The sequence below is a fragment of the Harmonia axyridis genome, chromosome 4 (genome assembly GCF_914767665.1).
Source record: "Harmonia axyridis chromosome 4, icHarAxyr1.1, whole genome shotgun sequence".
Classification (NCBI taxonomy): domain Eukaryota; kingdom Metazoa; phylum Arthropoda; class Insecta; order Coleoptera; family Coccinellidae; genus Harmonia; species Harmonia axyridis.
The window spans coordinates 48,537,863-48,557,091 of record NC_059504.1 but is presented as its reverse complement, the minus strand read 5'-3'; positions in this window follow the sequence as shown (position 1 = coordinate 48,557,091).

Genomic DNA, 19,229 nt, shown 5'->3' with positions numbered 1-19,229 from the left:
GTATCTGTCAGCTAAGCCGTGTGCCATTGATCGAAACAAGTAATAATCTTGAGGAAACGGTGGGTAGAGTAGGCCCATTTCAACGTTTTTTAGTATGTCCCTACTTTTTCAACATGATTTTGGGCATTGTCATGCTTTCAAATCACTTTATTATGTCCCTTGTTACATTGCATCGATAAAGATCGCTTGTCATTGATTCTATCGGTTTGAAAAACCAATAATACACTACGCCGACCCCACCAAATAGTGAGCATGACCTTGAAACCGTGAATTTTCGGTTTGTCTGTCAATGTGGAAGTAGAGCCGGGATATCTCCATGATTTCCTGTGATTGGGATAATCGTAATGAACTCATTCTTCATCTCCAATCACAATGCGATGCAGAAATACCATCCGTTTTTGCCATGCAAGCAGCTTTTCCCAAGCAAACAAACGCCGATCAACATTTCTCGGCTTCTACTCGTACGGAACCCAATTTTCTTGTTTCTGAATGATTCCTATTACTTTCAGGCATTTTGAAATGGCTTGTTGCGTCACTCCCAATGATCCGGTCAATTATTTTTGCGTTCGACACGAGTCTTAATCAAGTAATGCCTCCAATTCTGCATCTTCGAAAACCTTCTCTCTTCCAATGCAATGCTGGTCTTCGACGTTGAAATTCACATTTTCGAAGCAGTGAAACCTCTTTCGACACGTTCTTCTACTAATAGTAGCATCACCATAGCTATTTGAGAGCATTCAATGAGCCTCAGCCGGAGATTTTTTATTTTGAAGCAGAAAATTATGATCTTTCGCAAATGACGAGAATTTGGCTTATGATGCAGACACAAATCGACTTATGTTTCGATGGCGTTATAATTACAAATACCTCAGCTCATTCTATGACATCTACGATCTATTTATTTCGACTGCCACTCATCGCTACTGAAAAACGGCGGAAGCGAAGTTGTACACCTAATATTTGTGAACAAATCGTCGAAGTAAATAGATGAACCCCCAGGGGGTCTGTTGATGACAGATACGGGTGTGGCAAGCCTGGGGCCCCAGCTGGTTACTTCACCTAAAGAAGCGTGTGGTCCCTGCGATAAAGGGACAAAAATGAGGATCTATGTCGCAGGGGATAGCCTCGGAAACCTCGTTGGTCAGTCGAGGTAAAACAGACTCTATGGGAAGTTGCGGTGCTGGGCAACCCATAGTAGAGCCTCAGCAACCCCGGGTAAGTGGTGGAAATGGCAGCGCCACCCCCGGTACAGCTACTGCTGGGAAAGGGATGAACCAGATGACGGTGGGGAGCCCCCGGTATCTGGTCATCAAGAGAAAAGATGGTACTGACTTCTCAGGAGTCAGTCCATTCAAAATTGAAAAAATATTATATGGTTTAGCTGGCGAAGTTAATAGTGTTAGGAAAATAAATATGGGACTTTTAATAGAGACTATTTCCAAAAAACAATCGTTATTGTTATCGAAAATTGAGAAATTTGGAGAATTCGATGTTGAAGTTACTCCACACACCCAGTTAAATCAAAGTAAAGGTGTTATATACTGCCGCGATCTACTCAACTGTACAATAGAAGAAATAAAAGAAGGCCTGGAAAATCAAGGAGTTATTGATATCAGAAGACTCAAAACGAAAAAGAACGGAATATTAGTTGATACTCCCGGACATATTCTGACTTTCAATTCACCGAATCTTCCGAAGAAAATAGACATTGCTATTTATAAAAGAGTCGAAGTACGTCCATATATCCCCCCACCTATGAAGTGTTTCAGATGTCAAAAGTTTGGCCATGTAGCTTCGAAATGTACAAACATCGAAATTTGTATATGTGGTAAACCGAAACACCCAGAAATAATAGTTTGTAGTAAACCGTTCAAGTGCCCTAATTGCGAAGGGGAACATTTGAGTACTGACAAGAGATGCCCAACTTACACTTTCGAAAAGTCCATACAAGAGATAAAAACCCTCGAGAATATACCATACTTCGAAGCCCGAAAGAAAGCTACAGCTAGAACCCCTATCACAGGAGTCTCTTATGCTCAAATGACCCAGACCAAATATCTAAAAGAAAATGATCTCTCATCAAAAATTATACCCGAATTGATTAATACAGTGAAATCTATTGTTGAACGCTATCTCAAACCTCTCAATATTGCGCAAAGTGAAGAATCATCAGAAAAAATTGATGAGGATATTATAATTCAATCAGAAAAACCTAATGAACCACTTCGGCAATTACGATCCATGCTACCACCGCTAACTCCACTCAAGATAGATACATCGAAACAATACAGCAAACGGAAAGGAGATCAGAGATCACCTTTAGGAGACGATGCTGATGAATCTGACTCGAGTCAGCTTTCACAAAAATCAGAGAGGAAATTGAAAAAAAGTAAACTTCTGCCAAAAGGCAGACAACGAAAGAATCAGCCACCTGACAAGGTGGAAATTACAGGAATAGGAAATGAAACAATTTGATCTATTTTTAACTAAAATTATATTTTGATAATATTATACACTTTTACTGACATTTTATACATTTATATATACGTTATTTACTCTAATTTTATTTATACTAATTTATTCATTTTATTTATACTAATTTATTCATTTTAATATGTAATCATTTATTCATTTTAATATGTAATTGTTCATTTATTTATTTATTTATTTATCTATTTATTTATTTATTCATTCATTTATCGGTTTATTTATACATGTACTCATTGATACTCTATTATTATTACTATCTTGCAAGATGTACACAAACAATAACATAATCCAATGGAATTGTAGAGGCTGTATCAAAAGATACTGTGATATCAAGATTCTTATTCAAGAGTACAACCCTATGTGCATTTGCCTTCAAGAAACACATCTGAAACCAGCTCAGTCATACTCCCTGAAAAATTACAATATTGAAAGGAATGATTTTACCTCAAACCAAAATGCATCTGGGGGCGTAGCTATATTTCTGAGAAATGATATCCACTACAATGTACTAAATATTGACACTGAACTACAGGCCGTTGCGGTGGAAATCCTTGTCCCATACAAAATAACAGTATGCAGCATATATCTACCGGATGGAAGTTGGACAATTGGAGAAATTGATGAGCTGCTTGAGCAGTTACCAGTGACGGCTCGTGTCCTCGAGATGTGGGTCGGCCACACACACACACATATATATATATATATATATATATATATATATTTTTTTTTTTAAATTCACACTAGCGTGGTTATATATATATATATATATATATATATATATATATAAATATATATAAATTTTCCCACACCCCTTATCATACTTATAACTATATAAATAAATATATATAAACAAATAGATTTCCACGTCACCCAAGAGGACGGGTTGGTTTTTTGTTTTTAATGGGAAACCTCACCTAGAATAGCCCTATTATAACCCAATATAAAAATGTAGTTCTCAAATCAATGAAAACTGAAATAAAATGAAACTCTTGAAAAAACAGAAATAATAAAATATTCAATTATCAACATAAAATATATATTTGAATAAACATAGAGAAAACCTCTCACGAAAACATATAAATAAATGTATAAAATATAAAAAAATCTTATAAAGCCCAAAAAAAATATTGTGGAAATGACCGCATGTATTCTGGTCGAAAATGTATGAGCTTGCTTACCCTTTATTCATTTTTATAGATCAAATCAATTCGACGATCTTTCTTTGTCGCGAAGTCATCAATTATTTTCTCGAAAAAAATGTTTCCTCTGGCTAGTTCTTTAACTAAACCTCTTTCGATTGATATCAGTGCCAGGTTATTTAAACGGTCTTGAGACATCATGTTCCTACTGAAAGATTTTATTCTTTTGAGCGCTGAAAAACTTCTTTCTACTGACGCGGATGTTGGTGGCAGGGACAAAATCATACAAAATAACTTATATAATTCAGGAACATCGGAAACAATATTATTTGAGAAAATGAATTCCGTAATACCATTCAGCATATTTGAATTGCCGAAGATAGCATTGTCCCAGTACATGATCAGAAAATCAATACCTAACTACTATCGAACGGCATAAATAAGTTTTTTTCTGATTAAGACGTTATATCCCATAATCAACCATTCATTTGAATATATTTATTATATTTTCATGATCTGAAAATCAATAGCTACTATCGAACGGCATAAATAAGTTCTTTTCTGATTAGGACATAATGTCTCATAATTAACCATTCATTTAATTATCAAATATTTGAAATAAACTGTAAAAAGTTGCTGCTTGACGCTCTGCAATAGGATAACCGGCCAGCCGACCCTGTGTATTGGGAAGCGACCTTACATCGAGTTGTTGTGCCGTTCTACTGAGTGGTCGTATTCTGGGCGTATGTCGTAGTATCTTTTCCTTTACGTAGCGCTCTCGGTAGCGCTGGTTCCGCCATCGGCTCTCGGCCGACCTAACGTGATGAGATGCTTTCAGTGATATTCCAGGAGTTGCAATTGTATAATTGTAACATTTGTGTTACATTTCAGACCTAATGTTACGGTGTTACGTACAATTCTGGAATAACTTGTTTGGGGTGATATTACGAAAAGTAACCATTTACGATTGTGGTTTGTTACAATTTATGAAAGGGAATAACAACGCTGGATGCTTTGGAAATCGAATATTAGGTGGGTCCGAAAGAAAATATTGGCCGGTATAAGTTATATTTTCCTGTTCTGAGTGGAAATATTCATTACCGAGGGAATTTGGATATCGCAATCGATAACTCCGATTGAGTTTGAATGAATTGAATATCTAGAACTATTTCCTGATAATTTTTGGGTCGGCCCGGCCGACCCTGCCGACCCAGACGAGCCGTCACTGGCAGTTACCCTCCCCAAAGATGATTATGGGAGACTTCAATGCACACAACATACTGTGGGGATCCATTAAAACCGATCGGAGAGGCAGAATCATTGAGAACTGGTTAGATAGAGATGATCTAACCCTGCTTAATACAGGTAAACAAACACACATGAACACAATCAGCAACACTTTTTCGGTAATAGACCTAACAATTGCATCGAGCACCCTAGCCACCAGAGTAACTTGGACTGTAGATGATGATCTATACAACAGTGATCATTTTCCGATAATTGTGGAAACCGATAAAGCACAGAGAATTCGATCTTCTCCACGAAGATGGATTCATGAGAAAGCCAATTGGCAAAAATTTAGAAATACATTGACACCTCCGGAAAGTATTAATGTAGCATCTGTAACGAAAGCACTAAAACATGCAGCTGAGATGAGTATACCGAGAACCAAAGATATACCATTGAAACATGTAGTACCGTGGTGGAATCGCGAGGTGAGCGCTGCGATAAAACAAAAGAAGTCTGCTCTAAATCGTTTCAGAAAGCACCCCACAACAGAAAATTTAATATTTTTCAAGAAAGCACGAGCCGAATCTAAAAGAAAAATCCTCGAAAGTAAGAGACATAGCTGGAACCAATACGTGTCATCCATAACATCAGATGAAACCGTAGGGAATGTGTGGAAGAAAATAAAGTCTATATCTGGAAAAAATAGGTCCAACCCATTGACATGCTTGAAAGTACAAGGGGATATGTTTCAAGAACCCACTGAAATAGCAGATATTCTAGCCGATCATTTCGAAAATACTAGTAGTTCAAGCAACTATAACACCACCTTCCTTGAAAATAGGTTGGAAATGGAGCTGCCCCTTGATTTCGAAACAACGGAATTGCTAGAATATAATCAGCCATTCTCTATGATGGAGTTAGAACAGTCATTGAGTTCCTTGAAAAAGACTGCACCCGGATTTGATGAGATTTCCAATGAGATGCTGAAGAATGTGAATCCTGCAATGAAAGAAATATTATTGGAACTATATAACAAACTATGGAATAACTGTTCTTACCCTAATGAATGGAATGAAGCGGTGATTGTCCCCATCCTGAAGGCTGGAAAAGACCCATTGAGTCCCTCGAGCTACAGACCTGTAAGCCTTACTAGTTGTTTGGGAAAACTGCTCGAGAAACTGATACATGGCCGTCTTCAGTGGTATATGGAAAAGAGAGAACTTCTATCACCTTACCAAGCCGGTTTCAGAAAGAACCGATCCACGATTGATCATCTTGTAATGCTCGAAAATGAAATTCAAAACGCGTTCATAAGGCGAGAACACACTGTTGCTGTCTTCTTCGACATAAAAGGAGCTTTTGACATGACATGGCGATATAAAATATTGCAGAAGATGTTCGATTCTGGATTCAAAGGCATACTTCCGAAGTTTGTCCGGTCATTCTTGGAAGATAGGAGGTTCATAGTGAGAGTAAGTGGCTCGTTTTCCAGCTCAAGGAGTCTGGACAATGGAGTACCACAGGGCTCTACCCTCAGCTGCACACTGTTCAACATGGTTATCGAAAAAATCACTGAGAATGTAAACCCTACAATAATTAGATGTCTGTATGTGGACGATCTGGTTATCTTGCTCTCTGGAAGGTCAATTGAAAAAATAGCCCACCAAATACAAGGGGCTATAAATACTATTATAAATAATGGAGTAAATATAGGATATGATTTCACTTGGGAGAAGACATATTGTGTGCATTTCTGCCGTTTGAGGAAACCCCATCTTGATCCTATACTGTATGCGAAGGATAAAAGAATAAAATGTCTGAATAGTGTGAAATTTTTGGGGTTGACTCTTGATTCAAAACTAACTTGGAAAAACCACATTGAAGATCTCAGACGAGTATGTAAAAATACTCTTAACTTATTCAAGGTTTTAGGGAATACAAAATGGGGCGCAGAAACTTGTAGTCTACTAAAAATATATCGTGCACTGATTCTATCCCGAATAGATTACGGTAGTGTGGCTTACTCTTCAGCACGTAAATCGAGACTCAAAATGATCGACCCTGTACATAATTTGGGATTAAGATACTGCTTGGGAGCATTTCATACAAGCCCAAGCCATAGTCTGTATGTTGAGTCTGGATTGGAACCTTTGAGTGTAAGAAGAAAGAGAATATTAGTGAGGTACATGTTGGGCCTACAATCGAATCCAAGAAATCCCAACTTTAAACTTCTGAAGCAGGATACAGAAAAATTCAGTAGAAGACCAACAGCAACTCGACCGGCTGTAATTCGCTTCAAGGAATATTTACTCCAGAAAAATATAACCTTTCCCCAAGTGATGCAGATGAATTTCGAAGAAATACCTCCGTGGATTATCCCTGAAGTAAAAATTAGACTTGATCTCACCAGAGAGGATAAAAATTTGATCAATCCAGAATCCATTAGAAAACTTTTCCTCCATATAAAAAATGAATATGGACCAGCCATGTTCATATATACTGATGGTTCAAAAACAGCTGAAGGTACTGGATGTGCCATGGTCACAGAATATGAAAAACACTACTGGAAACTTCACCCGCTATCCTCTGTATATTTTGCTGAGCAGTATGCAGTATTGCAAGCTCTAATGTGCTGCTATATCCGGGAACAACCTCAAGAAGTTGTTATTGTCACTGACTGCCTGAGTTTGTTACAGGCATTAAGAAAAACTTTCACGGAAGATCCAGTAATTAAAATCATCAAGTCGATTTTATATCATTTAATGAGAAGAGGCTTTTACATGCAATTCATTTGGGTTCCAAGTCACGTAGGCATACAAGGGAATGAGGAAGCTGACATAAAAGCGCGAGAGGCGACAAATTCTGATTCACAAGATGTGAATTTTCTGAAAGTATCTGACGTGAAAAATTTCATTTCAGTAAGGTGTATGCAAGAATGGCAGGAATTATGGACTGTGAAAACTACCCAACTCAGACAAGTACAACCCGATGTCAGATCTTTTTACACTGCTATCAATCTTTCCAGAGAGCAGATGACCAAAATACACCGTCTTCGTATTGGTCACACTCAACTCACACATGGATATCTTCTGAGAAGGGAAAGTCAACCACAATGTGAGCACTGTGGTGAAATGTTAACAATAACTCACCTTATATGTGAATGTCCCGAATATTCCTTAATTAGAGAAAACTTCAACATCAGATTAACACTGAAAGATAATCTGTCTCAAGAGGCTGAAATGAAAAATACACTTGAATTCTGCAAAGAAATAAATATATACGAATGGCTATAATACTCACCATTCCATTTGTGTTGACTAGGCTTTTCTCTTTCAACTGAACATTTGTAACTCATTGCATATGGAATATATTGTACATATTGTTTATATTTTATAATTTTATTTATATATTTATTTATTTTATATATACTTCCATCTTAATTATTTTACCAGAGTTATCCCTATATTGTATATGTTGTAAATATTGTTTATATTTTACTATTTATGTATATATTTATTTATTTTATATCTACACGTTCATGTCTTATTATGTTAGTCGAAATGAAATATTTACTTTTGCCCATATACAGCAGAAGAAGAAAGTGATCTCACATTGAGCTTTAATTCACACGGCTAATGGCCCTGGTAGTCGAAGCCGTAGAACTTAAAACTTAACTTAACTTAACTTAAATAGATGAACGTTTTTCAATGACTGAAAAGATTTGTATGATGTATCATTATTACGTCATGATATAGTAGCCATAAAAGCCATTCAAACCAGTTTAGAGAAATTGAGCTTATTTCCTGATCAGAAAATTTGAAAAATGGGTCAGATTGTCCGTCGAAATTCTGACTTACCTCAATGAGGAAATGTATATTTTACCACGCAAAATCTCCTGCGTATGCACACGAAAACAAACAAGAGACAGCTCCTCTAAATTTTCAACATTCTTCGCATTCAATTCAACAGAAAGCATCTACCAACCGAATAGGATTGCACTTTCGAAAGAGCAGATGAAAAATAGCGGTTTTATGTTCGCATGAGAAGTAACGACATTGCAATTGCCGTTACGTGGATTTCGCAGTATCGATTCGGGCTCAGGGCGATGACATAACGTATTCAAATCTCAAATTTCCGATAAATAATAATCATCGATATATTCGGCACAGTTCGGGCCAGAATCAAAGAGGAGGCGTGGAACGTGGAGAGGCTACGTCAGTGTGTTGATTAACGTCCTCTCCAGACAGCATAGAATCGGGGATCAGCTTTTATGCTCGCATGATGTTGCCTTTATGAAAGTTGGGATTTGTGGAACTTATTCGATTACCTCATCGGCACACTAGAGATTCTGAATATTCAATGGGAATTGGTTGAATGGATCAATCCATTTAAGGAGGGTTAATATTTTCTCATATAGGGTTCATTGGCAAATTTGGAATTCGATACTTCGGTGGCCGAGTGTTGAATATATGGAATTAGCGTTTATCCAAATGATAGCCCTGCAGATAATTACATATGGGGAATTAATGTAATTACCAGCTGATTTCATGTATGAATCTAATAACTAACGCTTGGTTTCTGATAGGTTGATCGACGCAAAGTTATCCAGACTTGGAACATATCATTAACTAGCCATTAAGTTGATTTATGTGCGACTTATAATATAAAGGTTTTTTTTTAGAACTATAGAACTTTCAATTGCAATAAAATAACGATGGATTATTCGATTGACATGAATTTTATTTATCCGCAAGATAATCTTGTGGCATTACATTTCAAATATGATTTATGGCATATGACCGCCACGGCTGGCTCGGATGTAGTCCAATCTGGACGTACAATTTTCGATGACTTTTTCCAACAATGTGGCCGTATATCGGCAATAACACGGCGAATGTTGTCTTCCAAATGGTCAAGGGTTTGTGGCTTATCCGCATAGACCAATGACTTTACATAACCCCACAGAAAGCAGTCTAGCGGTGTTAAATCACAAGATCTTGGAGGCCAATTCACAGGTCCAAAACGTGAAATTAGGTGGTCACCAAACGTGTCTTTCAATAAATCGATTGTGGCAAGAGCTGTGTGACATGTTGCGCCGTTTCGTTGGAACCACAGCCCCTGGTCATCATGATTGTTCAATTCAGGAATGAAAAAGTTAGTAATCATGGCTCTATACCGATCACCATTGACTGTAACGTTCTGGCCATCATCGTTTTTGAAGAAGTAAGGACCAATTATTCCAGCAGCCCATAAAGCGCAACAAAAAGTCAGTTTTTCTGGATGTAACGGTGTTTCGACATACACTTGAGGATTAGCTTTACTCCGAATGCGGCAGTTTTGTTTGTTGACGTAGCCATTCAACCAGAAGTGCGCTTTATCGCTAAACAAAATAAAATGGACGTGGTGCGCGATACGTATTCCGCACAGAACCATTATTTTCGAAATAAAATTGCACTATTTGCAAGCGTTGTTCAGGCGTGAGTCTATTCACGATGAATTGCCAAAACAAACTGAGAATAAATCACTTAACAGCTGTTGAATCGGTCACGATCTTGAACAGTAATGCCAACTTAAAGTTATATACCTCGAAAAAAAACACCCTATACCTACTAATTTATGCTATAAGTTATTGAGGGAATAATGTATTTTTTCGTAGGTTGAATAATCTAAAACGGCTTCAGTTGAAAATGGAAAATTTATATAAATAACAGGTAAATAGGAAAAAAAATATATGCTCGATTCGTTTTTGATGTTTCCACAATCAAATTTTTCAATTCTATTCAATGAAAATGATATTGAATTACTGAGTCAAACACAACGTTCACAGAAACGGAGGAAACAAATGGAATATTAATATATTCACGTTTGTCACACCTTGCTATATTGAAAACCGTCAAAAACGCTGTGAAAGGAACAACGGTAATCAATCTGCATTCCAAAAATGAATCAAAGTTTCATTCCGAAACGCCACAGCCATTTACCGATTACTCAACGACAGAAAAGGTCTTAGAGACGGGTTGCCTTCTGAGTTTTCAGTGACATGTCAACGGTTGAATAATTTATAGGTACCGGCATCAAACAACGCCCTGAAAGCGTCTTTTCGTGTTCAGCCCAGATAATTTAGAACGGAAAAATATATCTCCACTTTCGTTTTCATTAGATCGTTAGGAGCTCCCGGCTGATACACAAAAAGTGGGAGGTCGGCGCAATTCTTACCCTTCTCAGATGAAGATTTATGTTTACTAGCCTTTTTCATGCCAATTTGCATCTATAGTGGTCTAATTTCGAGCTGGGGGACGGAGGGCTTGGACGTTGGTGGAAAAGAGACTTTCCGGAGCCTTGCTGACCTCAAACGTTGACATTGAAAAAAAGCATATTGCGTCGGGATTTTTTTTGTTTTTCACAATATGGCCTGAGTACTGTTTCAGATTATTTTATACAGGGTAAGTCTTTAACTTGTAAAGGGTGTTTTTTTCGAGGTATATAACTTCAAGTTGGCATTACTGTTCAAGATGGCGACCGATTTAACAGCTGTTGAGTGATTTATTCTCAGTTTGGTTTGACAATTCATCATGAATAGACTCACGCTTGAACAACGCTTGCAAATAGTGCAATTTCATTTCGAAAATAATGTGCCGTTGTTCCCGCTTTTCATAAGTTTAGCGATGAAGCGCACTTCTGGTTGAATGGCTACGTCAACAAAGCAAACTGTCACTTTTGGAGTGAAGCTAATCCTCAAGTGTATGTCGAAACAACGTTACATCCAGGAAAACTGACTGTTTGGTGCGCTTTATGGGCTAGTGGACACATTGGTCCGTACTTAAACAAAAACGATGATGGCCAGAACGTTACAGTCAATGGTGATCGGTATAGAGCCATGATTACTAAATTTTTCATTCCTGAATTGAACAATCATGATGTCCAGGAGCTGTGGTTTCAACAAGACGGCGCAACATGTCACACAGCTCGTGCCACAATCGATTTATTGAAAGACACGTTTGGTGACCGCCTAATTTCACGTTTTGAACCTTTGAATTTGCCTTCAAGATCTTGTGATTTAACACCGCTAGACTACTTTCTGTGGGGTTATGTAAAGTCATTGGTCTATGCGGATAAGCCACAAACCCTTGACTATTTGGAAACTATGTTGGAAAAAGTCATCGAAAATTGGACGTCCAGATTGGACTACATCCGAGCCAACCGTGGCGGTCATATGTCAGAAATCATATTTAAAATGTAATGCCACATAATTATCTTGCGGATAAATAGAATATATGGCAATCGAATCATCCATCGTTGTCTTATTGCAATTTAAACTTCTATATCTCTAAAAAAACACCCTTTACATATATTTCAACCGAGATTGGTGTGGTCAAAAGAAACACTTTTTTCCTCAATTATTTTTTCCGATTGGATTATTTTTTTCTCACTAAGTATAGCGGGCATTCTGAAGATGATCATACTTCAATGGAATTTTATGTACGGATTAGATTCATCGTATCAATAAAAAGTAGATCGACTGCCGCGGCTGATAGTTCATAGCCGATCGTAGCGAGGCTAGGAATTCAGCTGAGACAGTCAATCTACTTTGCTGCCAAAATGAACATATAATTTTTTCTCCGAATGTTCATAAAGATATATGTAGAATATCATTGTATTTTTGAATTATAACGATCCCCACAATTCTTCAATTTTTCCTGTGGTGATAAATTAAAATGAAATTTGATAGAAATCGCAATTGTTGGAATAGTTGGTTTCTACGAAAATGTATGTCCATAATAATTAAAGTTTGAAAATTTGAAAATTCTGACAGTTTTGTGGGAAAATATCGGATATATTTATATTATGGACAGTAATAGCAACTCAGAAGTACTTACTCCTCCAGAAATAAGGGTGATGGCAAAAAATATTGACGGTCAAAAAATGACGGATGTTTTATTCCCATTAAAAATTATTATTTAGCTGCAGAAAAGTCCTTAATTTGCTGCCTAGGCAGGAAAAACATAACTTTGCGAAATTTATATTCGATGTTAATCGGAGAAAAAAAAATATACATATTCCGAAAATCATTTCTTTCGATTCCCTTCCATTTGGGAGATATTGCTATGAATTACATTATGTTGGATTTTCAACAGCCTGTACTTTTTCAACCAGGCGAAATCGGAAAAAATGGTAAAAGAAAATAGTGTTTCCTTCAACCTCAGGAATCTTCGATTGAGATATATGTACAAGTCAAAGACTCACCCTGTATAGTACACGTTACGTTCGGAAAATACTTGAAAGCTTTATAAAGGGGTTTTTCAAAAAGACGATTCATTCTCATATTACAAAAAGGATTATATTTCCAAAGAAATCAATATATGCATTAACGATGGTCAGTCAAATGGCCGCAACGACTATACTTGCAGCACTATATGCTTTTGTACCTCTTTCAGTAACAAAATTAAAGGGGGGGTCAAATTATGGTGAAAAACCCGGTACCTCTGTCACGTGAAATATTGGGGATTTGACATTTGATATCAAGCAAGCTGCACCATATTTCTGAAAGTTCTATTATACTATTACTTGGTTATCATCCATCAAGTTCTATTATACGTATTACTTACGCGACATATATCGAAATATCTTTCTGCAATTTCAACGTGAAAGTCAGACGAATGAACAGCTGATATAATATGACTTCAACATTGATTAGAGAGGATAATTTCCAGAAAATTTATCCATCATCCCCAAACCAAACACCGCTAACATCCGATTCATATTCAAACCAATTATATTCATCATCTTAGGGTGATAAATGTCCAATCATTTTTTAGAGCTGTTTGCTCCGTGAATGATGAGTCAGAATGATGGTTATTCGAAAGGCAGATATAACAGAATATGTATATAACGCATGCACCTGCAGTGTTATTAAATATCTAGACGCTTTGCGAAGTTATATCCATACGACGCGAAAATTCGATATTTCTATGCATGACGTTGCTCGTATTTCTCGCTTTATCGATACTGAAGTGGGCGATTTACTTGAAATCACTTTCACACTTTTCTGGGATTGCTTTTCTCTACGTTGAAAACTGGAAAGTAGGGATCTCTTAAGGTGAAGCGTCACGTCTTCACCCAAGCAGCATAGGTGATTCTGGACAATATCAAGGAGGATTATAATGAGTAGCAATACTAGGATTGATCCTTTCATTCAGACTAAGGAATAAATAAATTCTTTCTATTAGATTAAGTGAAAAAGAAATTGTTTCGGAGCTCGAAGTTCTTTAAATATAACAGTTTTCGAAGAGGTAAGGATAGTACTCCGAAAATGATTATTATCATTAGAACGAGAAATAGTTAGTAGCTGTCCCCCATTTTTAGTTTGATAATTTCTTTTTAGATAACTTCACTAGATCTTTGTTCGGCGAAATAATTAACTTATGCGTTAAAACACTCAGTCGCCCACTAATTGGGAGTACCAGGCTACATCGATGTGTAAAAGTGGAAAATCAATGTTTTCACTTCTATGGGCGGTGAGATTGGTGTTGATTTTGGGTCCTCTTCTCAAGATGATATATTTTTCTTGTTGATAAAAGAGATAAGCGGTATATTTTGCGATTGTAGAAGTGAGCTCTCTATCCTGCAAACCGATACACTAGAAGTCTACACTTGCGCTCAAACGGGTGCATATTGACATCACTATGCCACACTAAGATCCCTGGAATCATATAGCCAGGGGTTGCTACTGGCATGAGAGTGCCGTAATACCATAAAGCAGTGGGCTAGAGGCAATGAAATAACTCTATTATGAGTACCGGGGCATTGTGGTATTGAAGGAAATGAAAAATCTTTTGATCTTACACAAGGGGCATCAAGTTACATGTTGGTCCTGAGACCTTCTGTGGGCTTGGAAAACACCATTACAAGACAGCAGTACAACAATGGAAGAGGGACAATAGGAAAACAGTCTGGAGCAATACTCCGGGTCTTGGTCAGGCAAAGACATTTGTGGTGTTTTCATCGACCTATACAAGAGAGTTCTTGAAGCTACCGCGAGTTGAGCTTTGGGTAATGGTGAGACTGCTGACATGATACTGTTGTGTACGGCATGGGTAAGTCAGCTGATGGGATCAGCAGACTGTGTGAAGGAGGTAGAAACAGCCGAACACATAGTGTGCAAATGCCTGGAGCTGAATGACCTAAGAACCACTCATGTGGGAAAGTCAGTTCTGGATAATCACGAAGGCTCCTAGGGATGTCTTCGGTTTCATTAACAGCATTCACGGCCATGAATAATTGCTGAAGATTCCATGGATAAACTATGTTTCAAATGAAAAAACCAGAATGCTGAAATGGTATTTTGCAGTTTGGCCGTCTCAGGATTGTGCTCTCCACGACTCGTAGAATCTGCTGATGGGACTTTATACAGTATATACCTAAGCAGAGCATGTGTGATTCATGAGATGGTGGACTTGTAGAGAAGAAGCTTGTTGGAAAGGGGCATTTTGCTATTTTAACAGAGTGGCGATCACAACTAGAGCACTGTTAACTTTCCTCTCATCCCAGCTGATATGACGTGTTGTGTCCAAGTGAGTTTCTGGTTCTGGGAGTTCTGGTATGTTTCCTTCCCAGGGAATTGATCTAGTTTTTCCATTTGATCCTCCAACCGAACATCTCGAACATTTCCTCTTCCGGTTGAAACAACAGTACCAGTCTTTTTAAGGGTTGGGTTGATTCTTCATCAAGCGAACCATGATTGAAATCTCGAATTGATTCTTCCAGATACTTCTTCGCTAATGGCAAGAACGACGCTATCATCAGGATATATTGCCATGGGGTTTTTTTTCATTTTCAGCATGTCGGAATCATATGATGTAAACAAAAGCGGTAAGAGCATAGATCCTTGTGAGACTCCGGCTGAGAGTGACTTCTCTGAAGACAGTATTCCATCAATTATGTGCTCCTAATCTGGAATAACTCAAGTAGGAGGCTTCAAGTTGAACCAAGTAGAAAGAAAATCCGGCAACTAGCAGTTTGTATAGCTTGCAGTCATTTGTGCCATACTTTATTGGACGCTTTAGCCACGTCCAAGAACATAACCTATGAGACTTGTTTGCGTTTGAATTCATCCGTGATTGGTCGCACTACTCCAAGCAGTTATTTCACGGTGCAGGGTTGGCTTTGGGACCTGAACTGCTCTATCGTTTCTTCCGATATTACCCTCAATCTCTCAAGAAAAGTCTGATCGGTTGGTAGTCAGCGTCTTAACAATTCTTATTAATTGAAACCACGTAGCAGAATTCAAATTTTTTGAGGTTATGATTCCTAAAAAGATCGCTCCACTATTTCGTCAAAATATCTGTAATTTTCTGAATGCATCAATGGATAATGTTTGACTAAATGATAACTGCCCGACCATGCTTTCCTCAGTTGTGGCAAAACACTTCTAATATTGATATTAGTAATAATATAAGTGGAATCTGCTCTTCTTGAACATATTACGTTCTTCCAAGTTAAGAAATACTATTCCAAAATTCTCAACGTATTCACTCCAGGAAAATCACGTAACCGTCTGGATAAATGATCTCATGAATATCAGCGTATCATGGCGAGCAGGAAGCAGACATTATACGAAATAATCTGCGGTATACGAGTAAGCTGATTTTCCACAACCATACATCTTCGTCAAAGTTCCAGCACGGGAGGAAGGTAAGTTGAAAATGATATCTGGAGAAATCCGGTTAACGTGATAAATTAGCTTTTTCTTTTTCGTACGTCGCTCGGAATGCTTCAGACTTTCAAGTTTCACTGGTGATTGTTGAACGAGAGCTGGCAGAAATACGCCTCTATAGTTCCCAATTTAAATGGGAAGTTTCGCGTATAGTGGATCTGTGAAAGATAGATGGGAGGCTGGTAATTGAATCATGGTGGAAACTAATTAACATCTTGGAACTCGAGAGATGAAACAAAAATTGTAGTTCCTGAAAGGAAACTAATTAAAAATTCATTTTCGCGAGTCGGTCGACCTGAGGCGTACGTTTTAATCCTATTTTCGAATATGATGTTTTTACAGGCTCCGTCTCAATTATTCATAAAGACGTTTGAGATAAGCGTTCAACCTCATAATGTGGAATTTGTCTTCCTCGATTGAAAATGTTGATTAGATTAATTGAATGGCGTTCTCAATGGCGAAATTGGTTTTCTCTATTTCAGTATCGTAATGAGCTCCTTACAGTTCTAAAAACAGTGCTGTAATGATCTCATTACAGTATTGTTTTCAGTTATATTTTTCGTTTTGTGGGTGTCTACACAGACTTCCATTCCTATCAAAATTCAAACACGTCAATTGTCAATATAATATAATTTGGAATTAGTGAAATGATTTGCGATTTTATTAGCAATTTCTCTCAATTCTATTGGTGTTAAACCGATTTCGTAAGACATGGTCCACAAATTCAATGAGTAATTATAATTATAATTATGTCAATTTTCGTAACAGTCACACCAACTGCAAAGATATAATACAAATATCACTAGGATGTTCAATCTGAATTTTTCATTGAATTTTGACAATATTTCACAAAACTTGACTGAAATAAAGAAAATATCGTCTAATACTCGTTGCAGAAGGTAATTCCAACACTCATGTGTTCGAAAACTCGCTCTGCATTCGTGTTGGAATAGGAGCCCATTCTGCAACTTGTTTTAGAATATACCATCATATTACTGGCTGGCATTTGCGTTATTCATTTAAATAAATCTTTTAAAATAGATTTTTATTTTTTTGTGGGACAGTTCGACCTGCTTGGATTATATTTAACATAACGGAATCTTTCAATATTACAGACATCCTTTAGGGCTCTTGTTCAAGATCAAAAGGCTGTAATTTTTCGCCATCATTTCTAATTTAATGTTAGAGTGTTAGAATACCAGAACTGAATAAGAAATTAGACAAATCTCTCACGCCTGCAAATAATGTCTGTAATCGTCTAGTCGAATTTTGATCAGAGTGTGGTCTTAAATGATTATGTCAGACTCAAGAATTCGCGGTAATTATGTCTGTCTGAAGTGTATGGATACGTTTTCATTTCATAATTTACTTCAACTAGGGCAATTTTTTTCTCGATCTTTTGTAACGGAATTATTGAATTAATTTTTTCAATATTCTGCTTCTCATGTGGGTCAGATATGTTGTTACAGGATAATAGTAATTTACGTAATAAGTCCGGAAAATAGGGTTTTTTTGGACGAATAGACAAAATTCCAGGACGAGCGTAAGCGTGTCCTGGAAGTCTGTGAGTCCAAAAAGCCATTTTTGGGCGTATTGCGTACAATATTATTTTGGCAATCATGTAAAATAACACTATCGCTGCTGCTTTCCATATTTTATTGCGATTGCGATCAAAAAACATGCAAATTTTTGACAACTTATTTCATATGAACTGTCAGTCGTTATCTCGGTTGCTATGGATTCTATGATTCTTTTCCGGCTTAGTCCGGGAAGTACGTACTTTGCCGAAATATAATTTTTTTTGGGGATCTGGTTTTGGGTTCACAGAAATATTGGTTGTTTCGATATTCTTCTCGAATTTTTTATGATTCCGGTTGAACAATCATAAAGTTGGCATAAAATGGTTGAAGTGATAATTCCATAAACTCCGATAAAACCTCGACCCAATAGTATCTTTGATCACAGAAATATTCAATATTTAGTATATGCCTATTATTTTCAATATTCTTGTGATCAGTCATCCTATAAGGATGGTATCGCAAATGGAGTATGAAACCAATGAAACCAATAGTAAGCCGATAATATTTCAACCTAAAAGTAAGAAAACTGAACCGATATGAAAAAATTCAACGAATAAGAAGCAGAACGAAAAAGCAACATATCTTGCAATATTCAATATAATTATAAACTTAAAAGTTCATGATAGAGCTCTCTTCAAATGTCATTTTTCATGAAGTATTACAGTTCGGAATCTATGATTCTGCAGGGTGGAATGAGGAATTGTGTCTCTCTCAATATCCCTGAATACTTCATAGCGTTTTCAAGTCAAAGCACACCCGGAGTTGTTAGACCCAATTGAAAGGTTCCAAATTGAAAAATCCGAACGCCGAATCCCCTTTCAAGAAATACATCCGTCGATTAATCCAGGCACTCGTATTTCCCATTAAAAAGGTTTTTTTTCGCAATGGAAAAATTCAAATATCAAAACACCGTGACACATTTGAACGAACGATGGACCTTAAAGCGTAGTTTTAGCTTTGTCGTCATGAAAAGGTGAAATCGTTATAATGCGACCTAGTTTCACGATTTGTATTTGTTTCGTGTCGATGGAATGAAGCAGAAACAAATATGCACCCTGCCCGATGGGGAGATTTTCA